This window comes from Rutidosis leptorrhynchoides, chromosome 3 (genome assembly GCF_046630445.1).
Source record: "Rutidosis leptorrhynchoides isolate AG116_Rl617_1_P2 chromosome 3, CSIRO_AGI_Rlap_v1, whole genome shotgun sequence".
Taxonomy (NCBI): Eukaryota; Viridiplantae; Streptophyta; class Magnoliopsida; order Asterales; family Asteraceae; genus Rutidosis; species Rutidosis leptorrhynchoides.
The window spans coordinates 68,593,446-68,601,830 of record NC_092335.1 but is presented as its reverse complement, the minus strand read 5'-3'; positions in this window follow the sequence as shown (position 1 = coordinate 68,601,830).

Here is an 8,385-nt window from a genome sequence, read left to right as displayed (position 1 = left end):
ACATGATATAAATTTCGAAGTACTAAAGCATCCGGTACTTTGGATGGGGTTTGTTAGGCCCAATAGATCTATCTTTAGGATTCGCGTCAATTAGGGTGTCTGTTCTCTAATTCTTAGATTACCAGACTTAATAAAAAGGGGCATATTCGATTTCGATAATTCAACCATAGAATGTAGTTTCACGTACTTGTGTCTATTTCGTAAAACATTTATAAAAGTTGCGCATGTATTCTCAGCCCAAAAATATAAAGAGTAAAAAGGCAAATGAAACTCACCATACTGTATTTCGTAGTAAAAATACATATAACGTCATTGAACAAGTGCAAGGTTGGCCTCGGATTCACGAACCTAAATTAATTATATATATTTATGTGTTGGTCAATATTTGTCTAACAAATTAGGTCAAGTCATAGTGTACCACAATCCTAATGCTCGAGACTAATATGCAAAAGTCTACAAAAGTAAATTTGACTCAAAATAATTTCCAAAAATCTATACATGATTAATATATAGTTTAAATATCGTCGTTTTATATTTTTAAATATTTTTAAAAGATTTATTAGAGTAAATAATATAATTTATTTATTAATAAATAAAATTTTATATTAAATTTATATAATAAAATATACTTTTATATATATTAAGTAATAAAATTTATAGGGTTCATTAAATATCATAAAGATAATATGATAGGTATTATTAAAGTAAGTTATTACACGTAGTAAAATATGTTCGTATCACATATTTATTTGATAAAATAATATCTATAATGATAGTAAGTAAAAGTTTTATTATTTTGTAATAATAATTATTATTATAAAAATATCAATATTTATAATTACTAAGATGACATTATGATAAAACGATAATTCTAATTATGATAACTTTAATATTTACGATAATTTTTAATATTATCTTTAAAATAATAATTCTATTTAAAATAATAATAATAATGATATTTTATAGTAACAATGACATTTCTATTAAAATGATAATTTTTGTTAAAATGATAGTTTTAATACTAACGATACTTTTAATAATAATAGTAATGATAAAAATAATAAGAACGATAATTTTATCTAAATTAATATCTTATAATATTTTAATTTCATCATGATACTCTTACTCATTATTTCCTAATAGTTTCGTTTAATAGCTTTTAATCGTCTTTTATATCGTGTTCATAATAATGATAATAATAGTAATCAAAATATTTAGGTGTTACAATTATTTGTTTTAATTACACTAATATTAATAATGATAGTTACTATAATATTATTAACGATAATACTAATAATTATCTTAATGATAATATAGTAATAATAATAATAACAATAACAATAACAATAACCATTTTTAAATAATGATATATATATATTAATAATGATAATAATAATAATAATAATACTAATAATAATAATAATAATAATAATAATAATAATAATAATAATAATAATAATAATGATAATTGGATAATAATAATAATAATACTAATTATAACTTTAACGATAATAACGATAGTAATAAAAAAACAATTTTTAATGATAAATCCCTTTTATTGATAAAGATAATAATAATGATAATAATAAGATAAAACTAGAACGACGATAAAAACGACGATAATAATAATCATTTTTAATAAAAATATCGAAAATTCAATTGATTATAACTTCTAATCCGTTCATCGAAACCATTCGATATCTAAAGGAAAAGTTCTTAATTTTTCGCTAGCTTTCCAAGGACATGCATATCTTATACCTTATCTCAATCGCAAGTGTAACTAATTCAAGATTCAACCTAACCTGTCTAAGGGCAATATCAAAAGTACAAGCATGCATAATCCTAAATACTCGAGCACTAGTCAGGGATACACTATTAGTATGTAAAAGTTAAATTATGAGTACTCACGTATCAATATTGAGATTCAATATTGCAGGAAAGGTACGTAGACGCAACGGAAATGATAAACACTATATTGACCTCACGAGCATACCCATGAACCATACTCAATCACCTCCATAGCTATAACCCATAATTTCCTTAATCCTATCCTACTCGAAAAACAATTTCGAAATCACTCGGACAACACTCCGTCGTAATATTTTATGTATACTAATAATATCTTGAAATAATACGGAGTAAATATATATATGTAAATCGATTGAGAGAGTTTAGAGAAAAATATTTTCAAGTTTCTATGAAATAATGAAACCTATTGAATTCTATTTATAATAGATTTTTGAATTATTAAAGTGAATTATTAAAGTATGAATTATTAAAGTGAATTATTAAAGTATGAATTATTAAAGTGAATTATTAAAGTATGAATTATTAAAGTGAATTATTAAAGTATAAATTATTAAAGTATGAATTATTAAAGTGAATTATTAAAGTTAAAGTAAAGTAAAAATAAAGTAAAGGTAAAGTTTAAGTATAGTAAAAGTATAAAACTATGTACGTATTATACGCGTATAAATATATATAATATTAATTTAAATCGTTATATATATTTAATAAAATAAAATATAAATATCGTTATCTTTATCATACTAGTTAAGTAATGAGTTGTCAAAAGTGGTTCTAGATATTTATAAAAGTTATATACGTTTTAATAATAAAGTTCTTTTTAAACTGAAAACGTTTTTGTACGTTTGAAACTAAATAGAACAATCGAGTCTTTATGAGATTCAATCTTCCACTATCCTTTGTCTAGTTCTCAATGATTGACAATTTGTTCTTATTTATAAATTACTTTACCATTTTCCGAATATTGTTAAAATGGAAAGATTTCTCAAATCAACGTGGGCCTTTCAACAGAGACTTGTAATCATAATTTAATATATCTGATAATTCAATCATTTGATCTTATCTTCTAATTCCATTGATAAACATTTTGAAACAGATACAATCATATAAAGTATTTAATCTAATATTTTGTTTACGTTTCAAGTTATAATATATATACACATATACATATATAATCATATTCGTTTAATGGTTCGTGAATCGTTGGAACTTGGTCGAGGTTGAATGAATGTATGAACATAGTTTAAAATTCTTGAAATTTAACTTAACAAATATTGCTTATTGTGTCGAAAACATATAAAGATTAAAGTTTAAATTTGGTTGGAAATTTCCGGGTTGTCACATCACTCCACCACTCTTTTGATTCCAAGATTTTTCTTATCTTTTCCATTAGCTTTATCCAAGTAACCTGAGGTAGTAACCTTATTCACAATCTTATTCGATTCATATTTATATAGCTATCTTATTTTGAGTTATAAATTATAACAACAAGAACATAGTTTGAATGATTTTAAACTTGTTCGCAAACTAAATAGATCCTTCTAACTTGACTTTTAAAATACTTCAAGACCTGTAATATATCATAATGATATGCTAACTTAACAAGATACAACTTGTTTTTACAAAGAACACCTTAAAACAAAATCGGGTATCCGAAGCTAGTTTAGCTACGAAATTAATTGGAGTAAAACTAAACTAGTCATATTTTTGCTAATTAATATGATATTTTATATATATTTACTTATGATTTGATTTTATATATTTCAGGACCACCCGTAAACAACACGAGAAGATTAATCATAAGACCTCATGATTGTACGCAACACGTCATTTGACAACACGGTACTTTATGTACGCAACACGTCATTTGACAACATGGTACCATGGGTCGAGATTAATTCAGATCAATACGAATACGATGGGGTCTTTATTTATTTTATTGAGCAACTAATTGTGGACCATTAACAACAGACTGCTAACTACGGACTAAGAAAATATTAAAAGTATTATAAGTATATTTATATATGTAACGATTACTTGAAAAGAAAATATGTTGATATATTATATATATGGTTAGGTTCGTGATATCTATCGGAGACCAAGTCGTGTTAAATACCTTCAAGGCAAAAGTGAGTATATAGTCCCACTTTTAAACTCTAAATATTTCGGGATGAGAATACATGCATTTTATGATTTACGTTATGGACACAAGTGATTAAAAATATATATTCTACGTTGAGTTGTACCACTGGCATACTTCCCTGTAACTTGGTAACTACTATTTACATGAGGTATTGTAAACGCGAATCCTGTTGATAGATCTATCGGGCTTGACAACCCCAACCGGACTGGATGACCAGTATTCAACGGTTGCACAGTACTTCGTTTCGGTGACTACACTTGGTACGGTGTAGTAAGATTTCATAATAAAGGGAATATGCGACGTTGATTAAATGTTAAGTATGGTTATCAAGTGCTCAACAACTTAGAATATTTTTATTAAAACGTTTATATATGAAATCTTGTGGTCTATATTTATAACGCCGCCGGCATTAAACCTATATCTCTCCAACTTTATGTTGACGTTTTAAGCATGTTTATTCTCAGGTGATAATTAAAAGCTTCCGCTGCAACATGTTGAATTTAAGCAAGATCTTGAGTATGCATATTTGTGTCAAAAATAAAACTGCATATCGGAGAAGTTGTAATGTAAAATACGTTGGAAATCGTGTTGTTATCATCACATGTAAAGTTTGTAAGGCTAAGATTATCGCTAAACGATAATCATTATTATGTTGTTTAAACTTTGTATTTTTAATAAAAGTTATGGTTTGTATTGTAAAAATGAATGCAGTTTTCTTTGAAAAATGTTTCATATAGAGGTCAATGCCTCGCGATGAAATCATATGTTATTATATTTGTCCTTATGGTTTAGGACGGGTTATGACAAAAACCGTCTTGAAATTGATAGATTGCATTTAACACAACACCACTCAAAACTAGGGGTGTTCATAATATTCGAATCCGAAACCGCAACCCGAACTATCTGAAAATCCGATTCAAAATATCCGAAAAATCGGATATCCGAATTTTCGGATATCGGATTTTTCGGATTCGGATATCGGATGACACATTTTAAAAAATCGGATATTCAGATATCCGAATATCCGAAAAAATTACACTTCTCAAATATAAGCATCGCATTTAAAACAATTCAAACCCAAGTTTACTTTACCTCTCCTCTTTCAGATGTATTCGATTATCCAATTTTTCACTTTTCCAGATGTATAGTAGAACTTTTAAGAACAATTGAAACCCAGATTCATTTTACCTTCTTCTAGAAGCTTGAAGAATTTTGAAATAAAGATCGTTCACGAAGAAGCAGGTGGGAACCAAACATTTTCTATTACAATCGCAAGCGGTGTATATCTATTAGCCTTGGATTTCATTATATTTAATTTCATATATCTACACGCCTTATTTCAATTACACTTGTCGTTTTATTTAGATTTCGTTAAATGTTGTTGTTCAGTAAACACATACTACTTGCATTGCTTTATTTGAAATTTCGGATATTTGGATAATCCGATATCCGAATCCGAAATTTCGGATACCCGAAAATCGGATATCCGAAATTTCGGATTCGGATATCGGATGGCTGAATTCACTATTCGAATTTTCGGATAACCGAAAATTCGGATATCCGGTTTTCAACACCCCTACTCAAAACCATTCGTAACACCAAAAAAAAAAAATTGGTCAAAAAAAAAAACTTATATTAATGATGATATTTTTATTAAACTAATGAAGAATACCAAAAACAAAATACAATGACAAAGACTTTAAATGCCTAATGTTATAATTCAGTAGGCTTATAACTACCTTTAGTGGTTTGATTCTTGATGTTATAATTCAGTAGGCTTATAACTACCTTTAGTGATTTGATTCTTGATTTAGAATACTAATAATGAAGTGTAAGAACAAAGATGATAATGGAGAGAAAGAAAGAAACACTTTGTAAGTGTGAGAAATGGTGCAAGTTTAATGCTTGCATTCATGAGTATTTATAGCCTAAAATCTCAATATAAAAATACATACTTTGTGTACCAAAATTGACTATATGTATACACCAAAATTGACTATCCATATCTATATTATTATTATTATTATAACACTCCCCCTTGGATAGCAATTTTATTTTGTTGAAGATCAACTATAAATTACTGCCTCGTTAAAAACCTTGCTAAAGAAAACCCAGTGGGAAAAAACTTTAGCTAAGGGAAAAAGAGTGCAGCATGGAGTTGACTCCCCCTCAAGTAGACATCGCTTCAGCTGTTACATCTTTTGAACATGTCTCATGCCAATGTTATGAACGTGTGTTCTGAAAATAGCAGTTGGAAGTGCTTTCGTGAAAAGATCAGCAGAGTTTTTGCTAGATTGCACATATCTCATTTCAATCTGGTTGTCCTTAATGAGATTTTGAGTGTATGAGAAGAATCTAGGTGGTATGTGTTTTGTTCGGTCACTTTTGATATACCCTTCTTTCATCTGTGCTATGCAAGCTGCATTATCTTCATAGATAGTTGTTGGACTTTTATCGCGTTCTAGTCCACAAGAATCAGTAATGAGTTGTGTCATTGATCTCAACCAAAAACATTCTCGAGTAGCTTCATGTAATGCAATCACTTCGGCATGATTTGACGATGTAGCAACAAGTGTTTGTTTTTGAGAACGCCATGATATTGCAGTACCTCCATTTAGGAATACATATCCAGTTTGAGATTTAGCTTTATGTGGATCAGATAAATAACCTGCATCTGCATAACCAATCAAATCTTGTTTTGATTCGTTAGAATAAAATAATCCTAAATCAGTAGTTCCTCAAAGGTATCGAAATATGTGTTTGATCCCATTCCAGTGTCTTTTGGTAGGAGCAGAGCTGAACCTTGCCAACAAATTAACTGCAAAAGAAATGTCAGGTCTTGTACAATTTGTAAGATACATAAGAGCTCCAATTGCACTAAGATATGGTACTTCTGGTCCAAGAATGTCTTCTTGATCTTCACATGGACGAAATGGATCAGCTTCAACATTGAGTGATCTAACAACCATAGGAGTACTTAATGGTTTTGCCTTGTCCATATTGAAACGTTTCAAAATCTTTTCAGTATATGTTGTTTGATGTACAAGTAAACCATTAGGCATATGCTCAATTTGTAAACCAAGGCAATACTTGGTTTTTCCGAGATCTTTCATTTCAAATTCTTTCTTTAGAAGTTGAATGGCTTCATGGATCTCTTTATTTGTACCTATGATGTTAAGATCATCAACATAAACAGCTATGATCACATATCCGGATGTTGTTTTCTTAATGAAAACACAAGGGCAAGTAAGATTATTTGTATACCCTTTGCTTATCAAGTAATCACTTAATCGGTTATACCACATACGTCCCGATTGTTTTAACCCATATAAAGATCTTTGTAATTTAATCGAATACATTTCTTTGGGTTTTGCATTTGATGCTTCTGGTACCTTAAATCCTTCAGGTATCTTCATATATATATCACTATCAAGTGATCCATATAGATAAGCAGTCACAACATCCATGAGATGCATTTCTAAATTTTTAGAAACTGCCAGACTGATTAAGTACCTAAAAGTAATTGCATCCATAACAGGAGAATAAGTTTCTTCATAATCAATTCCCGGTCTTTGAGAAAAACCTTGAGCTACAAGTCTAGCTTTATACCTTGTAACTTCATTTTTCTCATTTCTTTTTCGGACAAAAATCCATCTGTATCCTACAGGTTTCACATCTTTAGGAGTGAGAATGATGGATCCGAAAACTTTTCTTTTATTGAGTGATTCTAATTCAGCTCGTATTGCTTCTTTCCATTGAGCCCAATCATGTCTATTTTGACATTCAACCATAGATGTTGGTTCTGGATCATCATCATTATTCATGATGTCATATGCAACATTAAATGAAAATTTCTCATCAAGATTTTTCATTTCATTTCGGTTCCATAATATTTTTGAATATGCATAATTGATTGCAATTTCTGTATTGACATCATCAATCTCCTCTGCAGTAGGAGTACTGATTTGTGGTTCTTCTTGAACACTTTCTTTTACTTCATTATCAGCTGATTTTCTTTTTCGAGGATTTTTATCCTTTGAACCGATTGGTCTTCCACGTTTCTGACGTGGCAAAGATTCATGAGTGACGTTATTGCCAGCTTTTGGAATTTCAATTCGAGCTGGAGTATTTACTGCTGGTATATATGATTTTGTCACCGTTTTTGTATCTGTAAATGCATCAGGCAATTGATTTGCAAGTTCTTGTATATGCATTATCTTTTGAACTTCTGTCTCGCATTCTTTTGTGCGAGGATCAAGATACTTTAATTGAGGTTCACACCATGAAACATCATTTTCTTTATTTTTCATTTCTCCCCCTAATCTAGGGAACAATGTTTCATTAAAATGACAATCAGCAAAACGTGCTGTAAAAACGTCACCTGTCATAGGTTCAATATACCTTAATATTGAAGATGTTTCATATCCAACATATAT